Source organism: Peromyscus maniculatus, chromosome 1 (genome assembly GCF_049852395.1).
Source record: "Peromyscus maniculatus bairdii isolate BWxNUB_F1_BW_parent chromosome 1, HU_Pman_BW_mat_3.1, whole genome shotgun sequence".
Lineage (NCBI taxonomy): Eukaryota > Metazoa > Chordata > Mammalia > Rodentia > Cricetidae > Peromyscus > Peromyscus maniculatus.
This window is the reverse complement of record NC_134852.1, coordinates 41,357,724-41,365,575: the sequence shown is the minus strand read 5'-3', so window position 1 is coordinate 41,365,575 and position 7,852 is coordinate 41,357,724.

Here is a 7,852-nt window from a genome sequence, read left to right as displayed (position 1 = left end):
GAGGTCCTAAATCTGCTGTAGACAGTGCCACCTCTAGGCAGATGGTCCTGGGTGGTATGAGAAAAGTAGCTGAACATGAGCCTGAGAACAAGCCAATAAACAACATTCCTTCACGTTCTGCTTCAGTTTCTGCCCTGACTTCCCTCAATGAGCAACTGTAATTGGGGTATATAAGTCAAATAAATTCTTTCCTTTATAAGTTGTTTTATTTCATGATGTTTTATCACAACAAAAGAAAGAAAACTAGGACCAGGACTATGCAAGAGTCTGTGTTATATTTCTGACAGACCTCTGGTTGTGAGTTTTCAGGGAACTTACATTTTCTTAGTGACATAATCAGTTTAAAAGATAAGTGAGGTGGATTTATGTTGAGGTCTTTGATCCACTTGGACTTAAGATGGTCAACACATAAGAGACCATGATAAATGAAGACCACATGAGAATAGGAAGAAGCAAAGTGATTGAGAGGTCCACAGAAATCCACAAAGATACCTCCACAATAGACTACTGGCAATGGTTGAGAGACAGCCCAAACTGACCTACTCTGGTGATAGGATGGCCAAACACCCTAATTGTTGTGCTAGAAACCACATCCAATGATTGAGGGAACCAGATGCAGAGATCCATGACCAGGCCCCAGGTGGAGCTCCAGGAGTCCAACAGGCAAGAAAGAGGAGGGTTTGTATGATCGATAATTGTTGAGACCGAGATTGGATAAAGCACAGGGACAAATAGCCAAATGAATGGAAACATGAACTATGAACCAATAGCTGAGGAGCCCCCAACTGGATCAGGCACTCTGGATAAGTGAGACAGTTGATTAGCTTGATCTGTTTGGGAGGCATCCAGGCAATGAGACTGGGACCTGTCCTCAGTGCATGAGCTGGCTGTTTGGAACCTGGAGTTTATGCAGGGACGCATGGCTCAGCCTGTGAGGAGGGGACTAGACCTGCCTGGACTGAGTCTACCAGGTTGAACTCAATCCTCAGGGGAGTCTTTGACCTGGAGGAGATGGGAATGGGGAGTGGGCTAGAGGAAAGAGGGGGGGGCAGAATGGGGGAGAAAGACCAAAAAACCCCCAAAAAACCCCAAAACCAAAAAAAGTAAGTGAGGGATTAATGTAGCTTGGTTAAGGAGTATGTTCCTACTATGGGTTTTATCCCCAACTCTAAAACAAATAAATTAATTAATAAACAAGGAATACTAGGTAATGATGCTGGTCCATCTGTTATATAAAACAAGGCAATAGAAGAAATAGTTGTCAAAAGTAATAGGAAATGCTCTATCCAATGCCTGGGGTTGTTGTGGGATTTTTGTATACTGTCTGAAGATATGTTGCTGTGATTGGTGTAATAAATAGCTGAATGGCAAATAGCTAGGCAGGAGGTATAGGCAGATTTTTGGGGGGAGATAAAGGAGGAGAAGGATGAATCTAGGTGAATAGGGGATGCCAGAAGACATGGAGAGAAAATAGGAGGTGCAAGATGGAAGAGAGGTAATGTCATATGATAGAGCATAGATTAATATAAATGGGTTAATTTAAGTTATAAGAGCTAGTTAAGAACAAGCCTAAGCTATAGGACAAGTTTTCATTATTAATAATAAATTTCTATGTCATTATTTATAGAGCTGGCAACTGACAAAAATTACATTACATATGGTGTACAATGTGGGGCCACATATATCCACATAGACCCAAGAAAGCTGAAAAAAAAAAACATTCCAAAGATGTGGCTTCTTGGTGTGGCTTCCTGCAAGCACAGTTTCTCTGGTAGGCTTGGTGTACAGAGGCATGGCTCTTTTTAAAGGCCCTGCTGTACAGCAGAGATAAAAATGTCTGCTGTATCAGTACAGCTTCCCAGAGATTGTTTGGTAAACATGCAGGAATGAGGCTAGGTTCTCAGGAAACTGAGGTGGGGTTGAACCAACTGCCAGAGCCTCAGAGGCTAGTATGGCATTTAAGGCTTGCCTTGTGGTCAGAAAATGCTGTAGGTGCACAGTAAAGCAGTCCAGACTGATAAAAACTTTAAACAGCTACAGTAAAAATGGATATAGACAGTCATAGAAAAAACAAATAGTTTAAAAATAATAAAGTCTTTAAAGAGAGAATAATATAGTATAAAAAAGGAAGCCACAGAAAGATGAAAAATACAGAGGGTGTTTGGACCCTGTATGGTAGTATGTTGACTTTTATTTTTTTTAATGCTAATGTACAAAATACAATAGTGGCTGAGAGACATTAAATTATAGAAACTGCTAAATTAAACCAACCTATATATTTTAAGAGTGTTTTAATTTCAAAATGAAAGTCAGAAAATATGCTATGTTAGGGGAAAGGTTATGCCTTTGTTTCCACAGGAAACAAAAAGTTATGGTTCTTTTCAAAATTAATGAAGATCAGATTTGATTGGGGGAGACATCCTAAAAATCTTGACTATAGACATTAAAAACAAACAAATAAAAAAAGAATACAACACAAGTGATGTATATGCTGATCCCTCTACTATGGTAACAGCTCTGAGACTGGATGATACACAACAAATCTTGTTGGCTACAGAGTCCTCATGACTTATTATTACATGCCACACTTTCATATGGCATGGCTGAAAATTTATATTACAGTTTGGCTATATAGTCCAAACAAACTTATAAAGTTAACAGATAGCTTTTACCTGCTCAAACATAAAACAAAAAATCATCTTAAACTGACTTGCCACAGTGCAAATTCTATATACAAGTTAATACAGATACATACAATATTTTTTTTGCTTTCTATACTTTAGGCTTTATTTATTTATTTATTTGTATTTTATAATTTAATTTTACATATCAGCCACAGATTCCTTTTTCTCCCCCTCCCCACTTCCCCCCAGTCCACCCTCCATTCCCATTTCCTCCAGGGCAAAGACTACCCAGAGGATTGAGTTCAACCTGGTAGATTCAGTCCAGGCAAGTCCAGTCCCCTCCTCCCAGGCTGAGCCAAGTGTCCCTGTATAAGCCCCAGGTTTCAAACAGCCAACTCATGCACTGAGTACAGGACCCAGTCCCCCTGCCTGGATGCCTCCCAAACAGATCAAGCTAATCAACTGTCTCATCCAGAGGGCCTGATCCACTTGGGGGCTCCTCAGCTATTGGTTCATAGTTTACGTGTTCCCACTTGTTTGGCTATTTGTCCCTGTGCTTTATCCAACCTTGGTCTCAACAATTCTCACTCATATAAACCCTCCTATTTCTCGCCAATTGGACTCCTGGAGTTCCACCTGGGACCTGGCTGTGGATCTCTGCATCATTGGATGGGGAAAACAGGACCCTAAGAAAGACACAGGGATCACCCAATGACAGAGAAATGGATGAGATCTACATGAACAACCTGGACGTGAGTGGGGGTGATGAAGGGCGAGGGTTGAGGGAAAGAGAGTGGGAGATCCCAGCTGGATCAAGAACAGAGAGCGAGAACAAGGAATAAGAGACTATGATAAATGAAGACCACATGAGAATAGGAAGAAGCAAAGTGCTAGAGAAGTCTATAGAAATCCTCAAATATACCCCCACAATAGACTACTGGCAATGGTCGAGAAACAGCCCGAACTGACCTACTCTGGTGATAGGATGGCCAAACACCCTAATTGTTGTGCTAGAAACATTATCTTTAAAATTTTATGTGGTTTCAAATTTAAAAAAAGGACAAGACACTAATGAAGAAAAGTAGTCCAGGTGATCAAGCCTCTCAGAATGCCTCTGTTGCAGTTTACTCAAAATTCTTCATCCAAAACAACTTCAAAGCTTCTAGTTGAGATGGTCCAGCCTTATAGACTATCCAGCTAAGATTTCAGATAAGCTCTAAACGTTCCCATCATACAGAGTCTAAATAAAAAGTAATACAGCTAGCTATCCCAGGAATTGACCATTATCCCAGCTTTCTCAGGGTCCCCTAAAGATTCCATTGCCCCCCTAGACCACAGGAAGCAGTCTAGAAAACATGATGTCTGCACTCACAAGGGGTGAGTGGGTGCTTTTGGTCCTTCAGTGCATTATGGATGTTTGCCATCATTTAGAAGGATTGGTTATAAGTGTTATAGGTCATGGTCAGGAAAAAAGCTAAATGAAAGAGATTGCATTTAGGGATTATTTTCTGAAAGGTAAAGGGGATACAGTATAAAAATGATGGGATAAAAGGGTGGATTGTTGAGTCTACTTTTGAACAGCCACTAGTCTCAAATATTTTACACTGGTATAGATTTTTATATATTGATAAAATTTAAGGTTATTTTTGTTATACTGGGTATATGTTTCTATTCTTGTTTAAGAAATTGAACCTATGCAGTTTATTAAAAAATGTAATGATGATCTAGTCCTAGAAAGCTATTTAGCATAATTAAGAAATACAGGTTAGTAATTAGCCATCTATAATAATCAAACTTGTAGTTGTGTTAGGTATGTTTTCAAGGTCAAATAGAGATATATTTTATATAGAAAGGTGGTATTCAAACACTATAGAGATCTACAGAATATGGTATTTAAAATGTTTTAATAACATAAGGCTTTTCATGACAGTGAGACACATCTGTTCCTGGCAGCACCAAGTTTCTTCACAAAAGGATGATAGACATTAAAGAACCTCTGTATGGAGTTTGCTTTTATTTGTGGCAAAGTTATCCACTGGGCTAGAAACTGCTCTTGCTTTGACTCCTTACAGTATGCTGCCAAAGTGTACAAGCAAGACACAAAAGAAAGCAACTGACAAAGTTTGTCAAGACAAAGTGGATCTTCAAAGCAGTCCTTCCAAATTCCTGCTTCAGAGAAAGGTCTGTCAGATATTCTAGGCTTATAGGCCAAAGATGGATGCCCTGACATTGCAGAGGAAACTTGGATAACTTTCCAGGCAACCAACTCTCTCTGTTGTTTCTATAGTTTTGGAAGTTGCTTGCTCTGCACTTCTTGTTTACTCAGATAGTAGTATATCCTTCTGGGGTCTCTGATGAAGATTAGATAGTATACAGTTTTTTTTTTGTTTTTTTTTTTTTGGTTTTTTGAGACAGGGTTTCTCTGTGTAGCTTTGTGCCTTTCCTGGAACTCACTTGGTAGCCCAGGCTGGCCTCGAACTCACAGAGATCCGCCTGGCTCTGTCTCCGAGTGCTGGGATTAAAGGCGTGCGCCACCAATGCCCACCTAAATAGTATACAGTTTTTATTATTACCAAACTCAAAAAATACCTTACACAAGAGATTTAGAGTTTATAAGGTTGAGAAATATAAAAGCTTAAGTTGTTTATCTAAGAAGACGTTTTAAAATCTAAAAAGATATTTTAATGGATGGTAATACAAGCTATGATAAAAAATGATTTTGGTACAAAACTTTATACTCACTAAGGATAGATAATGCAATACTTTCTCCAAATTTGCCAAATACATGTGGACTAAACATTGTGAATGTAATTCTTACTTGATAATTGTTCTTATTATATACATAATTTTACTATGTTATAGTTAAAACCCTTCCTTTTTATTTAAACAAAAGGCAGAAATGTTATGGGATAGTTGTACACTGTGTGAAGGTGTATTGTTGTGATTGGTGTAATAAAAAGCTGAATGGCCAATATCTAATCAGTAGGTATAGGCAGGATATAGAATAACAGAAGAGGAAGAATCTAGGTGTTCAGGAGATGACAGATGACATGGAGAGGAAACAAGAGGTGCAAGATGGAAGAGAGGTAATGCCACATGATAGAATGTAGATTAATATAAATGGGTTAATTTAAGTTGTAATAACTAGCTAGAAACAAGTCTAAGCTATAGGCCGAGCTTTCATAATTAAGAATAAGTCTCTTTGTCATTTTTTGTGAGCTGGAAGCCCACAAAAAAAAAACCATATTACATGGGGGAAGCTCTTTCTGAAAAAGATTTGGACTAAATGTGAGAAGACTTTGGAATTAAAAAGAAATTCAGTGTCCTACTTTGCTTTTGTTGCTGTGCTATAAATATCATGATCAAAAATAACTCAGGGAGGAAAGGGTTTATTCCTGATTACATTTTACAGGTCATCATCAATAGAAGGCAGGACAGGAACTCAAGGTAAGAACCTGGAAGCAGGAATCAAAGTAGAGAGCATGGAGAAACTCTGGTTATTGGCTTACCTAAGGCTCACATTCAACTACCTTTCTTATAAAGCCTATGCCCTCCTGCCTAGACAGGAGCCCACAGTGAGCTAGTCCTCCTACATCAACTAGCAACCAAGAATGCCTCACAGACCCGACCACAGGCCAATCTGAGGGAGGGAGTTTTTCAGTTGAGGTTCCCTCTTCCTAGGCATGTCAACTTGACAACCAAGATCAGGCATCACATTAAGGGAAAAGGAAAAGCAAGTGCCAAAGCCCTGAAGCAAAAAAGGTTTGCACGTCTGAAAAAGACCCAACAGACCCTTACATCTGGGGAATAGGAGATAAGCAATAAGGGAGATCTTCCACAAGTAAACAGGTGACAGAATTTATTGTATCTGATAAAGAACTTTATAATCTATAGTAGTTTGAATGAGAATGTCCCTAATAGACTCAGATATTTGAACACTTGGATCCCAGTTTCCTCTCTGCTTTATACTTGTGATTGAAGATGTGACCTTTTGTCTTCCTACCTGCCACTTGCTGCTATGCCTTCCTGCCATGATGGACCCTTATCCCTGGAACCATAAGCCCAAATTTTGAACCTCATAAGAACTCAGCACTTAGGCTGGGTGATTGAAATAAAAGGAGAATATAGTATTCAATGTTCATTAGTAGTGTGCTGGCTTAGGGTTGTTGGAAACAAGATAATATCAAAATTAAGAGACTAGTGAAAAACAAAGCAGTTTTTAATATACCATTTTTCAGAGAGGAACACCAAGACAGAGAAAAGGTGTGCTGATCTGGGACAAGATAGTGATTTTTTTAACATTCCCCAAATGCAAGAAGTTCCTGTCCCCTTATCCTATAGGCTAGGACTAGCCTTCTTCCCAAACTCCCCATCTTGTTGGTTTCAGACACAAAGCCTTATCTAATGAATGATTTGGGTCTTGAAGCTGCCCTGGTTTTTGATAGTGGGCCCAGTCACACAGCAGATTACTTCAGCTCTCAGAGTTCTAACACAAGTAGGTGAAAGCTGCCTGCTAGAAGAGAGAGAGGTCTACTGCTGCCTGTTGTAACTGTTAATCTTTAAGCATACCCCACACTGTAAATGGACCATAACAATGCATTTGTTACACGGTTGCTGTTCGCGACAGATCCATGTTTCCCTTCTCTACTTCTGAGGTGTCACATACTTTGGCCCCTGCCTAAGTCCTAGCATTTCTTCCTTTTGCCCAGCCCTGCTGGCTTCCATTCTATTCTAGAAAGCAGCAAGTCTGCTCTCTTCTTATAGCTCCTTCTGTAGCTGGACTACATCAGCTGTTCTTTATGTATTTCTCAGAGATGCCTGCTTTGTGTAGCCTAAATAGAACAGACCCTCCTCACTTGCCACTTGACTTCTTCCCTAAGGCTTATTACACTGCAAAGGTCTTTCTTGTGTATCAACCATTCCCCTAATATGGTTGTATAAAATTAGTCTTAAAGGTGTAGGGAGCTGGAGAGGCAGCGCAGAGGTTAAAAAGCACATACTACTATCGAATTGGTTCTTTGGACCCAAGACAACAGTTCATAACTATCTATAACTCCATCTCCAGGGTGATCTGATGTCCACTTCTGGTCTCTGAAGGAATCAGACACATGTGGTGTATATGCATCAATTCAGGCAAACATATAAAATGGAAATAAATCATTTGAAATGGCAAAAATAGTAACAAAGATAAAAATACATCTTTAAAATTTTATTTTTAATTAAAATAT